Raw genomic sequence first — 15,339 nt, forward strand, 5'->3', positions numbered from 1 at the left:
TTGAAAGAAAGTCAGGGTTGCGAGGGCCCCTGAGCCCTCAGGAAAAGAGGAAGTAATCTTGTTAGACAAAAGGGCCAGCACTTCGAACAGGAGAGGTGGTGTCTAGGTCTAGGCCTACCCCAGGCTCCTGGCTCGCCTCCTGAGGCCTCTGTCATCTGTGAGGAGGGCTCCAGGTGCTGGGCCTGGGACCCTGGCACCTGTTCTCCGTGAGAGAGGGGGCCTGGTCCTGCATCTCACAGGTGACTGATTTGGGAGGAATCTCTCCACAACCCCACCCCCACAGTGGCCTGGGCTTGCAGGAACTGTCCCCTCCCATCTGGAGAAAGCTCAGGCCCCTGTGGGAGTGAGGCCTGGGTGAGGTCATGAGAGAAGTTGCAAAGCCCAGACTGCAGGTACCTTAGAAGGAGGAGTGGGTGGTCCCCTTTCCACTACCTGGAGGGCCCACCAGGAAGCAGGTAGGAACATGGGTACTGGCTGATTCTATTTTGAGTGGGTCCCACCACCACTGTTATGTGACCTGAACAAATTCTCAGCCCCTCTAAACATCACTTTCCTTATCAGCGAAGTGGGCGTCCTGTACCCACCTGACTGGAGTCTTGTGGACCATGCTCAGAGAGACTCGAATCTATCTGCTATATAATGAAGGGAGACACACAGCATTGTCAAAGTGCTGAGCTCACTCTGCTGCAGGAGGAGGCAATGAGGCAGTCCTCTGGGATCAATGGGAAATCCCCAAGCCAAGAAGTGAGGGAAGGGCATCTGAGGTAGAGGGAACAGCACTGCAAAGGCTCATAATACCAGAGGACTGTTGGTCAGAGGGGCACAGCCCTGAAATCAGGCCGCAGGCATGGACTTTGTTCTCGTCTAGGGGCAGACAGCAAGTCAGCTAGGCCTCTAAGTCAGAGAAGAAAAACCAGACGTTGCTTGATTCTGGGAAGCCTGAGGTCCTCACCCTGGTGGCCGTTTGGGGGCAAGGGAGAAGTGCTTGCCAGGCACTGCCTGCCTGACGAGGGTGACTGACCAATGTGCCAGCCCTCTGGCAGCCTGCATTTTTCTTCTTGGCACAGCCACCTTGATGGGAACAGTGGGTTTAGAGAACAGCCTGTTTGTCCAGGAGGAGGGGCTGTCCCCAGCAGGCTACTGGCACCTGCCCCTCCAGTGTTAAAGTCCATCTGGGTGAACCAGGGCAGGGAGGTAGGAGGGTGGCAGGTGACAGTCCTCCTGGCAGGTGTGTCCTGTCATCCCAAAGACAAGCCATAGGGCCCCAGGGGCCAGCATTGTTTCTTACACTGTCCCCTACCCTCTGAAATACACACATAGACCCTGAGGACTGACAGCTCCCCACACTCAGGGGATATGATATAGGGGACAAGGTGTCAGTTACTGACCGCCAGTTGCCACAACGCAGAGAGGTAACTGAGGACCAGAGAGGGGAAGTGGCCTGGACCCGGGTGCATACACAGGGAGTTGGACAGGCGATTAGTTCCCAGGCTTCCCTGTGGCACCGTGGATGCCACAGCTCAGGGATGAACGCTGGCTGGACTCTCGTGGCTCAGGAGCTGGCCACCTTCTCTGCAGCGCCCGCCTCACAGGTTCTCTGGCCCCCGGGAGGAGGAGCTGTCCGCCAGCAGTGAGAAATCTCGTGGAATCACAGCCCAGGCAGCTCTTCCTCTCCCTCCACGGAAGCCCAGGAAGCCCTGGTCCTCGCCGGTGTTGGGCCGGGCTTCCCAAGCCAAGGAGGAGATGTGTGATGGGAACCAGACGCAGTGACGTCCTGAACCCCTCCTGACAGGGGGGCAGAAACCCCAGCTCTGCAAGTGTGTAAACAGGGTTATTTTTAGCCCTCAGAGGGCTGTGGGCGCAGCAGCGTGACCTGCCTTTGGCTCAGCCCCTGCCTTCTGCCCCACCCGGGAGAAGAGGCCTCCTTTGGTGCCCTGCCTTCTTCCCCCCCACAGCAGTCTCGGGGCTAGGCCAGTGAATTCCAGGACCCTCTAAGGAAGGAGCCGGGTTGGGGATCTCAGCGAGGCTGCCCATGGCTGGGAGCCAAGACCAGCTCACAAGTGGCAGGATGTGGTTTTCAGAGAAGCGACATTTCAAGCGGCAAGAGAAATATTGGAGCCACACAAGTTTATGTGTTGTCCATGGGCTTTTATTATCCCCTTGGTCCTGGCCTCTTCCCCGGTCTAGGCGCTAGGAGGCCTGGTCTTAAATGAACATGCTGCCTCTCTCACTGTTGTGCGCTCCCGGTGTGCAGGGTACCTCTCGGCACCTTGTTCAAGCCCTCACCTGTGAAGCGGGACGGTTCCCACCCTGGCTGGTGGGGGCAGGGGAGAGCTAATGAGATCATGGATCTCATGGATGTTCACTCACTTGTTCATTCAACAAACACTTGTGAGCGTTGGTTTTGCGCCAGACACCATTCTAACCACTGGATATAGAGCAGGGAGCCAACCTGACATGGCACTGGGCTTAACATCACCAGGGTGGGGGCGAGAGACAGATAATTAAGTAAGTACCTACATAAACAATAGTCATCTCACAGAATGTGCAATACAGGAATAGTATGGAGCAATGTGTTAGGAGTGACTGTGGTGAGGAGGGGGCATGTATTTTAGACAAGGACAATCTGGAAGGACCTGTTGAGACTGAAATAAAACAGAGTCGGCCATGGTGGCAGGAGGAGATGGTAAAGGCCCTGGGGCGGGGAGCCCAGTGGGGCAGGAGGGCAGCGATGGGGCAAGCAGTGTACTGGGCGAGCTGCTCGGGGCCCAGATGTACAGGGTATGTGGGCCGTGGGGAGGCCCTCGGGGAGGGCTAGGCACAGGAAAAGACGTTCTTGATATCTACAAAGAAGAACAAGAGGGAAGTGAGAGTAGGAGGCCAGTGAGGCCCAGGCAAAGGAGTAGGCAAGAGGTGGGCAGATGAGAACAGAGGAAGGGTGGACCAGCCGTGGAAGTGGCCAGTGGCTGGTTTGAGGGAGCATCACAATCAAGGATGGCTCCTTGACTTCTGGATTTGATGTCTGGGTTGGGGTGGGAGGAGGTAGAGAACAATTGATTCAGAAGGGGCCAGTGAAGGGTGGAAGGGGACCAGGATCTGCAGGACAGAGGCCATTCTGGACACATGCATTTGTCACAACTGTTAAAATTCAAGTGGGGAAGGTGGCTCAGGGTGGTGGCCACACAGGGAGCGCCAGGCCCCTGGCTGGCACCGCTCTCCTCCTGGGGCTCCCTGCCAGCCTCAAGCCAGGCTGCGGGCAGGCGCTCCCTCCAGGCCGCCTGAGGTTTGTCCCAGTGCATCGTGGACGAGGGCCTTCTGGCTCACTGGCTTGCAGGCAAGCATGGTGGGCAGCGTCTCCGGCCTTGGAAGGAGTTGAAGGCTCTGCCCAGAAGGCTGGCTGGCTGGACCAGCGACATCGTGCTGGACACTGGGGCATCATCTGCTGTTGGTGGACCCGAGCCGTGGGCGTCACTGCCAAGCTTCGTTCTTAGCTGGATTGGCTTCTTATTGTGAGGTAGCTATGAGGGCTCCTCGTGTGTCTGGACCAGGGTGTCAGGACAGAGGGAGTAGCAACATGTTTGGGATTTTTAACAACAACCCTGGTTCCCTTCATGTTGTCATCAGCCAGCTATACGACCCCAAACATATCCCCTCCCTTCCCTGGGCCTTGGAATCATCACCTGAGACACCAGGACGGACTAGAAGGTCCTCAGGATCCTACAGCAACTTCACCTCCAGCGTGAGACCCTCACTGCTTTCGGGTGACAGGTTTGGTATTGAGGGTCAGGGTGTGAGAGGCTGGACTGTGGAGCCGCCTTGCAGGGCCCTGGGGGCAGGTGACCACTTGGAGGATGGTCACAGGAAGTGAGGTGGGAATTCCAGGCTGCCTGTGGTGGGTCAGAGGGACCAGCTTACCATACAAACAGTTGTAGCCTCGTGAAAATCTCTTGGCTTGTCAAAGGCTCAGTTTTACCATCTGCAGAATGGGTGTAGTAAACATCAGTGACCCCAGAGGGATGACTAACCACTGAGGTAGCATAAGGAGAGTGGTGGCTGAGCTCCAGCTCGTACGATGTCTTTGATTTCTGGAGGTCGCCTGCTTCCTGTCCCGTCCAGTTTGCAGCTGGAGTCCAAATTTCAGGAGAGGGCTCTTTTACTGTTGGGCCTTCCTATGAGAGCCACAGTCCTGGGCATGGGAGTCCTGCCAAACCCAACTCTGGATGCAGCGAACCTCCCTGTGGCCTTGGGGACTGGCCCACTGGCCATGGCTTTCTGAGCACCAGCCTCAGGTGTGACTAGTGGAGGCGGCAACAAGCTCTCTGAAATCACACCAGCTGTGCGCTTTATTTCGCAAAGAAGAGCTGGCTTTAACTTTCTATCAGCATTGCTGTGGTTGCTGCTGTTGTTGTGTTGTTGTGGTGGTGGTGGTGGTGTGTGTGTGTGTGTGAGAGAGAGAGAGAGGGAGGGAGAGGGAGAGAACTGCTCTGGGCTTTAGAACTGCAGTGGAAAGTAAGGAAAATAGCAGATGCTATATCCATTTGCCACCAAACTGTCTTGAAATGTTATAAATATTTTCTATAAAGACAAGCTTCCCCAGACCACTGTGTTAGTTACCTCCTCCCTGAGAAAGTGATTCGCCAAAATTAAGACAAATAACCTCTTAAATCACAGTTGTTAACCTCAGGTGTAAAAACTGTTACCATGCTAGCCGTGGGTCAGAGAGATTCTGCTCTCAGTGACTCCAGCAGCCACGAGGAAAGAGCTCTGTGCTGAATCAGAAGGCCTGACTCGGAAACCCGGCTCAGCCACTCCCTGCCGTGTCACCGCAGGCCGGTGGGCCCGTCTCTCTGAGCCTCTTGTTTCCTCATCTGTAAAACAGAAACATGTTACCTGCCACCTCTCAGAGCCAGCAAGTGTCACTGAGCTGTGCTGTGTTCCTCAAAAGAGGTGAGCCAGGTAGCTACTCCTCCCCTGCATTAATCACGACTGAGTCAAGCCCTCTGCTCCAGCCCCACGACCCTCGGGCTGTGCTGAGGACAGCGTCCAGTGCCTGGGACACTTGCTGGTCTCTTTTCCAGCAGAGACCTCGGAGCCTCCAGCAGGCGGGCAGCAGAGACGCACATTATTTACCCTCCGGCGTTTGTTTTCATGTCTAACTCCTCATGATGAGCAAGGCTAATTTTGTATTTAAGGTAATAGGATAGTTTTTTTAAAAAAAATAAATCTGTTTTGGTAAAAACTGTGATTTGATTTTGAGAAAAATATTAAATAAATGACAGTCTACATGGCAGGAGGAAATGACAAAACCAGGAGCTGGTTAGGGGATGTGGGGGCTCTGCAGGTTGTCTGGTGGCCCCTTTCTCCCCTGTTCACCTCTGTGAACCTTTATCTCCACCTTCCATCCCCTCAGAGAGGAATTGGCAGGGAGGGGCCACAGGAAAGACATTCTGGCCAGTTGTCTTCCAATGGCACGATACTCAGAGGTGACCACTACATCCCGTAACCCAGGGCCACGGGGTCCCTCTGCAAGCATCTGGTTTGGAAACCCTACATCCAGTAACCCAGGGCCACGGGGGTCCCTCTGCAAGCATCTGGTTTGGAAACCCTACATCCAGTAACACAGGGCCACGGGGGTCCCTCCGCAAGCATCTGGTTTGGAAACCCTAGCCGCCCTCCATCGTGATCATGCTCCACCACCGTCCTCAGAGCACTCCTCCACCACCATCCTCAGAGCACTCCTCCTCCACCATCCTCAGAGCACTCCTCCACCACCGTCCTCAGAGCACTCCTCCACCACCATCCTCAGAGCACTCCTCCACCACCGTCCTCAGAGCACTCCTCCACCACCGTCCTCAGAGCACTCCTCCACCACCGTCCTCAGAGCACTCCTCCACCATCCTCAGAGCACTCCTCCACCACCATCCTCAGAGCACTCCTCCACCACCATCCTCAGAGCACTCCTCCACCACCGTCCTCAGTGTACTCCTCCACCATCCTCAGAGCACTCCTCCACCACCGTCCTCAGAGCACTCCTCCACCATCCTCAGAGCACTCCTCCACCACCATCCTCAGAGCACTCCTCCACCATCCTCAGAGCACTCCTCCACCACCATCCTCAGAGCACTCCTCCACCATCCTCAGAGCACTCCTCCACCATCCTCAGAGCACTCCTCCACCACCATCCTCAGAGCACTCCTCCACCATCCTCAGAGCACTCCTCCACCATCCTCAGAGCACTCCTCCACCACCATCCTCAGAGCACTCCTCCACCACCATCCTCAGAACACTCCTCCACCATCCTCAGAGCACTCCTCCACCACCGTCCTCAGAGCACTCCTCCTCCACCATCCTCAGAGCACTCCTCCACCACCATCCTCAGTGTACTCCTCCACCACCATCCTCAGAGCACTCCTCCACCACCATCCTCAGAGCACTCCTCCACCACCGTCCTCAGAGCACTCCTCCACCACCATCCTCAGAGCACTCCTCCACCACCATCCTCAGAGCACTCCTCCACCACCGTCCTCAGAGCACTCCTCCACCACCGTCCTCAGAGCACTCCTCCACCACCATCCTCAGAGCACTCCTCCACCACCATCCTCAGAGCACTCCTCCACCATCCTCAGAGCACTCCTCCACCACCGTCCTCAGAGCACTCCTCCACCACCGTCCTCAGAGCACTCCTCCACCGTCCTCAGAGCACTCCTCCACCACCGTCCTCAGAGCACTCCTCCACCACCGTCCTCAGAGCACTCCTCCACCACCGTCCTCAGAGCACTCCTCCACCATCCTCAGAACACTCCTCCACCACCATCCTCAGAGCACTCCTCCACCATCCTCAGAGCACTCCTCCACCACCGTCCTCAGAGCACTCCTCCACCGTCCTCAGAGCACTCCTCCACCACCATCCTCAGAGCACTCCTCCACCACCGTCCTCAGAGCACTCCTCCACCACCATCCTCAGAGCACTCCTCCACCATCCTCAGAGCACTCCTCCACCACCATCCTCAGAGCACTCCTCCACCACCGTCCTCAGAGCACTCCTCCACCACCATCCTCAGAGCACTCCTCCACCACCATCCTCAGAGCACTCCTCCACCATCCTCAGAGCACTCCTCCACCACCATCCTCAGAGCACTCCTCCACCACCGTCCTCAGAGCACTCCTCCACCACCATCCTCAGAGCACTCCTCCACCATCCTCAGAACACTCCTCCACCACCATCCTCAGAGCACTCCTCCACCACCGTCCTCAGAGCACTCCTCCACCACCATCCTCAGAGCACTCCTCCACCACCATCCTCAGAGCACTCCTCCACCATCCTCAGAACACTCCTCCACCACCATCCTCAGAGCACTCCTCCACCACCGTCCTCAGAGCACTCCTCCACCACCATCCTCAGAGCACTCCTCCACCATCCTCAGAACACTCCTCCACCACCATCCTCAGAGCACTCCTCCACCACCGTCCTCAGAGCACTCCTCCACCACCATCCTCAGAGCACTCCTCCACCACCATCCTCAGAGCACTCCTCCACCATCCTCAGAACACTCCTCCACCACCGTCCTCAGAGCACTCCTCCACCACCGTCCTCAGAGCACTCCTCCACCACCATCCTCAGAGCACTCCTCCACCATCCTCAGAGCACTCCTCCACCACCGTCCTCAGAGCACTCCTCCACCACCATCCTCAGAGCACTCCTCCACCATCCTCAGAGCACTCCTCCACCACCGTCCTCAGAGCACTCCTCCACCACCGTCCTCAGTGTACTCCTCCACCACCATCCTCAGAGCACTCCTCCACCATCCTCAGAGCACTCCTCCACCATCCTCAGAGCACTCCTCCACCACCATCCTCAGAGCACTCCTCCACCACCATCCTCAGAGCACTCCTCCACCACCATCCTCAGATCACTCCTCCACCACCATCCTCAGAGCACTCCTCCACCACCATCCTCAGAGCACTCCTCCACCACCGTCCTCAGAGCACTCCTCCACCACCGTCCTCAGTGTACTCCTCCTCCACCACCATCCTCAGAGCACTCCTCCACCACCATCCTCAGAGCACTCCTCCACCACCGTCCTCAGAGCACTCCTCCACCACCATCCTCAGAGCACTCCTCCACCACCATCCTCAGAGCACTCCTCCACCACCATCCTCAGAGCACTCCTCCACCACCGTCCTCAGAGCACTCCTCCACCACCACCGTCCTCAGAGCACTCCTCCACCACCATCCTCAGAGCACTCCTCCACCACCATCCTCAGAGCACTCCTCCACCACCATCCTCAGAGCACTCCTCCACCACCATCCTCAGAGCACTCCTCCACCACCATCCTCATATCTGACCTGCAGATCGGGCAGCCCATGTGCCCTGGTGTACAGGTGAGGAAACTGAAGCCCAGGGTTGACAAGTGACTTGACATTCAGGTAATGCAAAGACCTGGCCTGAACCCATAACACTCATCTCGTGGCCACTTTGCCTTCCACTCACAAAAATAGCTTAAAGGACTTGATGCATCCTGGTGTTTAAACGTCATGGGTTCATTTGTTTGTTCAGCCATTCGTAATCTTTGTAGCTTTGTGGATTAGAGCTCTGGAGCCAAATGGACTGCTTTGTATTTCAACCACATCCTGGCCACATGACCTTTGGCAGGTCCTCCCCCCGTGCTTCAATTTCCCCATCTAGGAAATGGACATAAATACCACAAGGGACTACTATGCCAAATACCATGTTAACAATGTCTGGCTCAAGGTGAGGGTTGAGTTCTGCTGGAGGTGGAGGGTAGTGCAGGGCTCCTGCCCGTGCTGGGCGATCAGGAATTGCAGAAGTGAACAGACGAGAGTAGCTCATGGCCTGGTGACTGGGAGTGAGAGGTGGACGTGCACACCAAGAGAGAGCGCTTTGGGTAGACAGGCGAAGCTAGCTGTGTGCTGGTCTCCACGGGCAGTGGGAGGAGGGACAACACCTGTCAGTCCCACTGCTTGGGGGGCATAGAAAAAGGCTTACCCCTCAGAGGGAGGCCATCGGAACAGGGCTTGCAGAGGGCAGGAGGCTGCCAGGCGGAGGAGCCTGCGTGTATAAGGGCACGGAGTATGAAATGTGATAGCCCTGGGGTCCAGTCTAGAGCGCTGGTTTGGGGGGGGGGGTTGGCACTGGCCTAGCCCTGGCAGATAACAGCATCCAGGACTTCTCTGGACAGAGGACAGCCCCACCCCCACCCCCTTGTCACACCCTGAAGCCGAGGCCTGTGGGCTCCGCTCTGGGGTGGAGTGAGGGTTGAGGAGATTCGGAAAGGCCGGGTTGGTTTGTCCCAGTAGAAGGCAGTGAGAGTCTTGCCTGGGAACCTGGGCACCAGTAATTATCTACTGGTCATCGGTGACAAGCCAGAGCCCTGGCATCTGTCTGTCTGTCTGTCTGCCTGCCTGTCTGTCTCACCTCTCTGCATCTGTCTGTTCAGTGTAATCCAAATGGCCCTTCCTCAGCATGCAGCCATCACAATCTGCTTGCAGGTCTGAAGTTAACACCCCAGCCCACCCGCAGACCTATTTATTCTGCTGTGGGGCATGGAGCCCACTTATAATCCTACTCACCCCACCACAAGTTATAAATGGTTGTATTATTAATAGTCATAATTAATCAGCATCCCTGGAGCATCTTTCCCCTGGGCAGCAGATCCTCAGGACAAGCAGCCCCAGGAGGTCCCTTTCTAGTCCCCACTTACAGATGGGGGGTGAGAGGCCAGAACAGAGATGACTCACAGGAGATGCAGCAGGGTCTGTTGACAGCACCCCATTGTTCCGTCCAGAAGTGGACGCCCCCACACCCGTCTTCAGCCGCAGCACACCTCAGGCCCCGGGTGTGGGTTGCTAGGAGAAGCCTACAGCACTGGAGGTAGGGGCAGCACTGAGCTTGTGGGTGAACACCGGGGTCTCTGGCGGGCGAGAGCAGAGGAAGGAGGTAGAATGGAAAGGCCAGAGGGAAGCAGGGCCCAGTGAGTGAGCGGGAGAGGGATCCTATTGGGGACTGAAGATAGGAAAATAGCCTTGGGTAGAGTGGGTGCTAACAGGTGCCCCGCCGCCCGCACCCAGATGGTGGGCCTGGACCGGATGCCTTCTCCGTTTTGAGCACTGCATTCTAGGGATGATTGAATACTTGCAGCAGTGGCTCCCTGACTGATGGGTCTGTTTTGGACAGGCCTGCCCCACGAGCACAGCGGCAGTAAGGGGCCCCCTGCACAGTTCGGCAGACAGCTGCTCGCCTGCCTGCTGCTCTCGCCCACTCTCCAGGACCCTGTGTGTGCGTGTGCATCACAGCTGTCCACGTTCCTGCTTGGGGGTCCCCAATTCCCCCCAAATGCAGGTGTGTGCTGTTTTGGGTGTGAGCGTGTGTGCAGATGAGCACATGTGTGCCTGATGAACACACGTGTGTCCCTGCAAACACTGGTGAGGGGAGTGCATGCATCTGTGTGAGTGCGCATGTGTATGTCGGTGTCAGGGTGTGATAGGTACATACGGGCAACCCCTACCTCATCTTGTTTTCATTGGATGGATGCAGTCCCCACTCACACACCCACACACTCATACACACATGGCGGTCTGTGTGGCTGGCTGAGACATCCCCCCTGATCAGTAAGCTCTTCGGTAAGAGTCCGCCATGGTAATTGAGCGCTGCTGAGTGCTCTAGCCCAGGAGTCCTGCAGGGAAGTGGGGAGGTGGGTTCCTCCTACAGAGCACCCTGTAGGAGAAGGCTGGGAGGGAGGGACACAGCACCCCACCTGGCCCTTTGCTGTGCTCCTAAGCCACCTCCCTGCCATATCCACAAGCCCACACGCACTGTGCCCAGCCTTGGGGACAGCCCTGTGTCATGTGTGAAGCTCCATCAGGAGTCAGGCAGACCAGGGCACAAACCGAGGCTCTGTCACCATCGTGTGGCAGCTCCCTCTCTGCTTTGAACAGTATCCACCTCTTGGGGTTGTGGTCAGGACTCCAGGGATATAGAAGCCACTAGATAAGTCAAGGCTCTTTCTCCATCATCCCTCCATTTTCCTATCTGTAAAATGGTAAGAATGATCCTCACTGGTCATTTTACGAGGCTGTTTTGAGGGTCGTATGAAAAAGGGCTCTGTGAAGGCTGTGGAGTAATGCCCACCATGCTTGTTTCAGCTCTGAGAACACCAGCCGAGGGGCTCTAGGCATGTGGGGGTGGGTGGCATGGGGGGACCCAGGTTAGACACCTTCATCTGAATCCCTTGCCGTCGCACTCGAGCCTGGTGACGTGGGTGGGTCATTTCATCTCTATCCATATCCCCAGGGACCATGAATTCCTCATTTTCCAGGAGGGCATCTGAATAGTCTGTACGTGGTGGTGTGGTGGAAGGGTTTATGGGAAATGTGTATTGTGTTTAGGACAGCACTCGACACAGAGCAACCATTCAAGTCAGCAGTATTTGTTAGTGGTTTGCCAACTTTATTGCCATACAGATGGACTCTTAAGTTTGGAACACAGGTGAATACACAGGGCACGCTGTATTCACATCACATTACAATGTTACCTACGTTTCCAGACCTCGTTTCCATCAGTCCCCACCCAGGAAGGATCTTCAGGGCAGCTCAGGAGGGCTGTGGTGAAGTGACTTGCCCACCTGCAGGATGTCACCCTAAGGATGGACGTGCTCAGTGCTGACGTCTGCTAGCTCCTGGGAATGAGGGTGCCAGGCCCAGCCACACCCAGTAGGGGCCTGGCAGTCACCTCTGCACCGCCTCAACTGCACCCCAGCTGGCCTGGCACCTGAGCGGTGGCCCGGAGGGGGATGTGATGTGTCCTCTGAGAGGGGGAGGACTGCAGACCCTGCTGCAAGCCTGGGTGCTTCCTCCTGGTGGTGGCAGACTGATACCCCGGACACCCCACTATGTACGGGCTCTCGGGTCTGTGCCCCACCTCATGCCAGCAGATGGGGTCCAGAAGATATGCGAAGTACCCATCCCAGCAAGATTTCACTCAAGAAATGAGCCCCTGCTGCCCAGGCCAGGGCAGGTGACACAGCCAGGGCTGTCAGGGCTCAGCGGCGTGGGGGCCAGTGTGGGCCCAGATGACCAGGGAAGAGAGGCAGGCCAGGCTGGAAGGACAGAAGTGTGTGGGCAAAGGTTTGGAGTCGTTCCTGGTAAAAGGCATGCCCTCTCCTGTAAGACATCTGGGTTGTTCTGGCCCAGACTGCCTCAGGTCTCCATGCCCAGTGGCCGTAGGGGTGAAACAGATGGCCAGCAGGGGGCGGGGCCACCCTCAGCCTGAGGCAAGCCCGGCCAAGTGGCCCACATAGGCCAGAGCCTGAGACCTTGGCACCAGCCACTCAGAGCTCTCGACTCGAGAGTTAATGATTCATTTGTGGCCAATTTCTGCTGGCCTTGGCCTGGAAATTCCCAAGCCTGCCCCTTCCCTCGCTCCTAGAGCCCAGGAGCACAGTCTCACTTTCACTTGGCTGAGGACATCTCACCCACTCTCCAGGGAATGGTTTTTAAAATTATAGCAGGAGCAATGCAGGTTAGCCATTAAGAAGAACTTATTCTGGGCTGCAGGCCAGGGGCTGGGTGGCTGGTGAATGTAGTGAAGTTAGAGTTTCCTCTGACCCTGTGCACCGAGTGCTAAGGGAGGGAACCTGTTGGTGTTCAAGGTGCTTCCCATCCCCCCCTTTAGTTCCCAGCAGATGTGAAAAGTGTTGCAGCAGTTACAAGGGGGAAATAGAGCTTGACCCAGAGCAGGACTTGGCTGGTTAGAGAAAGCAATAACACATGCAAAGACCCTGGGGCACGCAAGTCCAGAGGAGCTTGTTCAGGAAGGTTGAGTTGTTTTGTTCTGTCTGCAGTAGAGAGAATGTGAGAGACTTCTAGAACGTTGGATGCAACTCACAGGTGAAGAGTTTAGAGGCCTTGGCAATCTGCCAGTGGGAGATGCTGGTGGTGGGGAGTCAGCGCTGGTACCTGAACAGGGACAGGTGTGTTTGATTTGGGTTTTTGGGCCATTTATCCATTTGTATCTTGATTCTGTGGGTCAACACACCTTTCTTGACAGCCTGCTCTGTGCCAGCTCAGGCCCTAGCCCTGCCCAGGTCCTGGACCTGTGTGGAGGCGGACTAGAGGGAAGGGGTCCTGTGCAGCAGTCCAGGTGAGAGGTGACAGGGACTCAGCAGAGAGGTGACAGGGACTCAGCAGAGAGGTGACAGGGACTCAGCAGAGCCCAGTGCCCTTGGTGTGAGCACAGAGCCGAGCAGAGGCAGCAGGGTGGCTGGTGACTTTCAGACTCACCCAGGCCCGTCGCCCCAAGGCAGGGCTATTGAGGCATCCTTGAAGAACTGTGTGTTCCTGGAAGGCTGTGGACAAACCCCCTGGAGGTTCCCTGTCCTGTGAATGAAGATCAGCCTGGTCTCACGGAGTCCTCACATGCCGATGAGCAGACTGAGGCCCAGAGAGGCTCAGCTCAGCGGCCCTATCTCCTAGACCTGCCTGATGGCACACAGACCACCCCCTTGCACATTTAAGAGCATTTCCCCAAACCAGGCAAAATAGAACAGCCTAGTCCTTTAGGTCTAAATGTCCAGGGATTGTGGGCAGGGTTTCCATGATATCTTTCCCACTTTGCAAATTTAATTTCTTCTGATTACTTCTTGACAGTCCCAGGCGTTGGTGGTAAACAATCGCTCTCCCCAGAATGTTTCCCTGTGACAGCAGCTTTCTCTGGCGAGGGTGCTATCAACACTTGGCAGGGCCTCTTCCCAGCTCCCTGCTCCTGAGAAGCTAGAGCTTCTGAAAGGCGTTCAGGAATGCAGCGCTCTCCCTGTGCGCTGGTGGGCAGGGGCTGGCGGGCAGGGGCTGGGCAGACAGGGGCTGATCCTCTTTCTTCCACTCAGCAGCCTGGCCTCAGCCTGGCCTCAGAGCCTCAGATGGCCCCTTGTTGTAGACGGTCCCCAAGCAGAGGGCGGGGGGAGGATCGGGTGTCCACGGGCTCCCGCAGCGCTGGGTTTTGAGTCTTTGGCACAGTTGAAGGCAGGAGAGAGCCCATCATCCCCAGCAGCTCTGCCAGGCCTGTCTGTGGCCAGGAGAGCAGCAGAGTCCCAGCACTGCAGCCTCCATGGTCTGCGTCATGCTGGCTTAGGTGTCCTGAGTCAGAGCCAGGAAATGGATCTGCTGTGCAGGGGTGGAGGTGTGGCTGCCCCGGGCAGCTGGGGTGAACCCCAACCTCAGGCTTGTCCACGAAGGAGTGGGGGTGGGGGCTGGCTTCATGGATCCCTCCCCTGACCTGGCCTGGATTTGCCTAGTGCCTGGGGAAGAGGCTGAGATGACCATCGGCTCCCCGCTTCGTCTTTTCCTGTGTCCAGACCACTAACCCCATGTGGCCAGCGACTGACATTGACAAGAAGAGCCCAGATAGCTAAGCCACTGTGCCCTTGCCGGGCTTGGACCTGGACTGCTTTCCTGGAATGCCCTTCCAGACTGTCCTCTTCGGTGAAGCCTTCCCGCAGCCCCCCTCCGCCGCAGCTGGCCCGTTTCCCTCTGAGCCACCCTCTGGGGACTCCCACTAGAACTGTTACAATGTGTGCGATCACGTTTTCCTGCGGAGGGCCCCTCTATTTACCTGTGTGAGTGCTTTAGGCTGATGTGTATGTGTGTATCTTGCCTGCCTGCTTCATAGTAGACACTCTAAAGCGGCTGGACTTAATTAAGGGGGGTTCCCAAAGGCAGTGTTGGAGGGTCCGTTCGTTAATGACGCGGGGAAGAGGGAGGTGGGAGTGTGCAAGCAGAAAGGCTGCCCTCCTGAGCGGCAGAGCCCCTTTGCAGCCTCCGTGGCCTAGTCGCTGGGGGCGCAGCGCCCCCCTGGGCCCATCAGCCTGTGCCTTCCTCGCTGGCTGATCCAGCTCCCGGGTTGCCCGTGTGATCACTCTCCAGAAAACACCCCAGTGGAAACTGCATGAATGATTGATAAGAGCTGAGAGCTGTTTAATTTTTTCCCCCTGTTTAATGGCTATCAATAATTTAATACGCTCTCTGTATGTTTTTAAGAAATAGCACCCATTTTGCCGTCTCCGGTTTAGCGGGCTAAATGATTTAAGTGTTGGAAGTGTGCTCTGAGGATGGAAACTGAGCTAGTCGGAGGAATCCGGAGGGTGGGGCTGGGGGGCAGGCGGGTTTGGAGCCAGCCAGCAGTATCTTTCTTGGCCTGTGTGTGTGTGTGTGTGTGTGTGAGAAGGTGGGAAGGAGGGAGGAGGGAGGAGGAAGGGGGCGGGTAAAAGCCAGTGCCCCTCTGCTAAGAGCAAGATAATTGCTTTTCCGGGTCTTACTGAGCAGCA

This window comes from Saccopteryx leptura, chromosome 9 (genome assembly GCF_036850995.1).
Source record: "Saccopteryx leptura isolate mSacLep1 chromosome 9, mSacLep1_pri_phased_curated, whole genome shotgun sequence".
Classification (NCBI taxonomy): domain Eukaryota; kingdom Metazoa; phylum Chordata; class Mammalia; order Chiroptera; family Emballonuridae; genus Saccopteryx; species Saccopteryx leptura.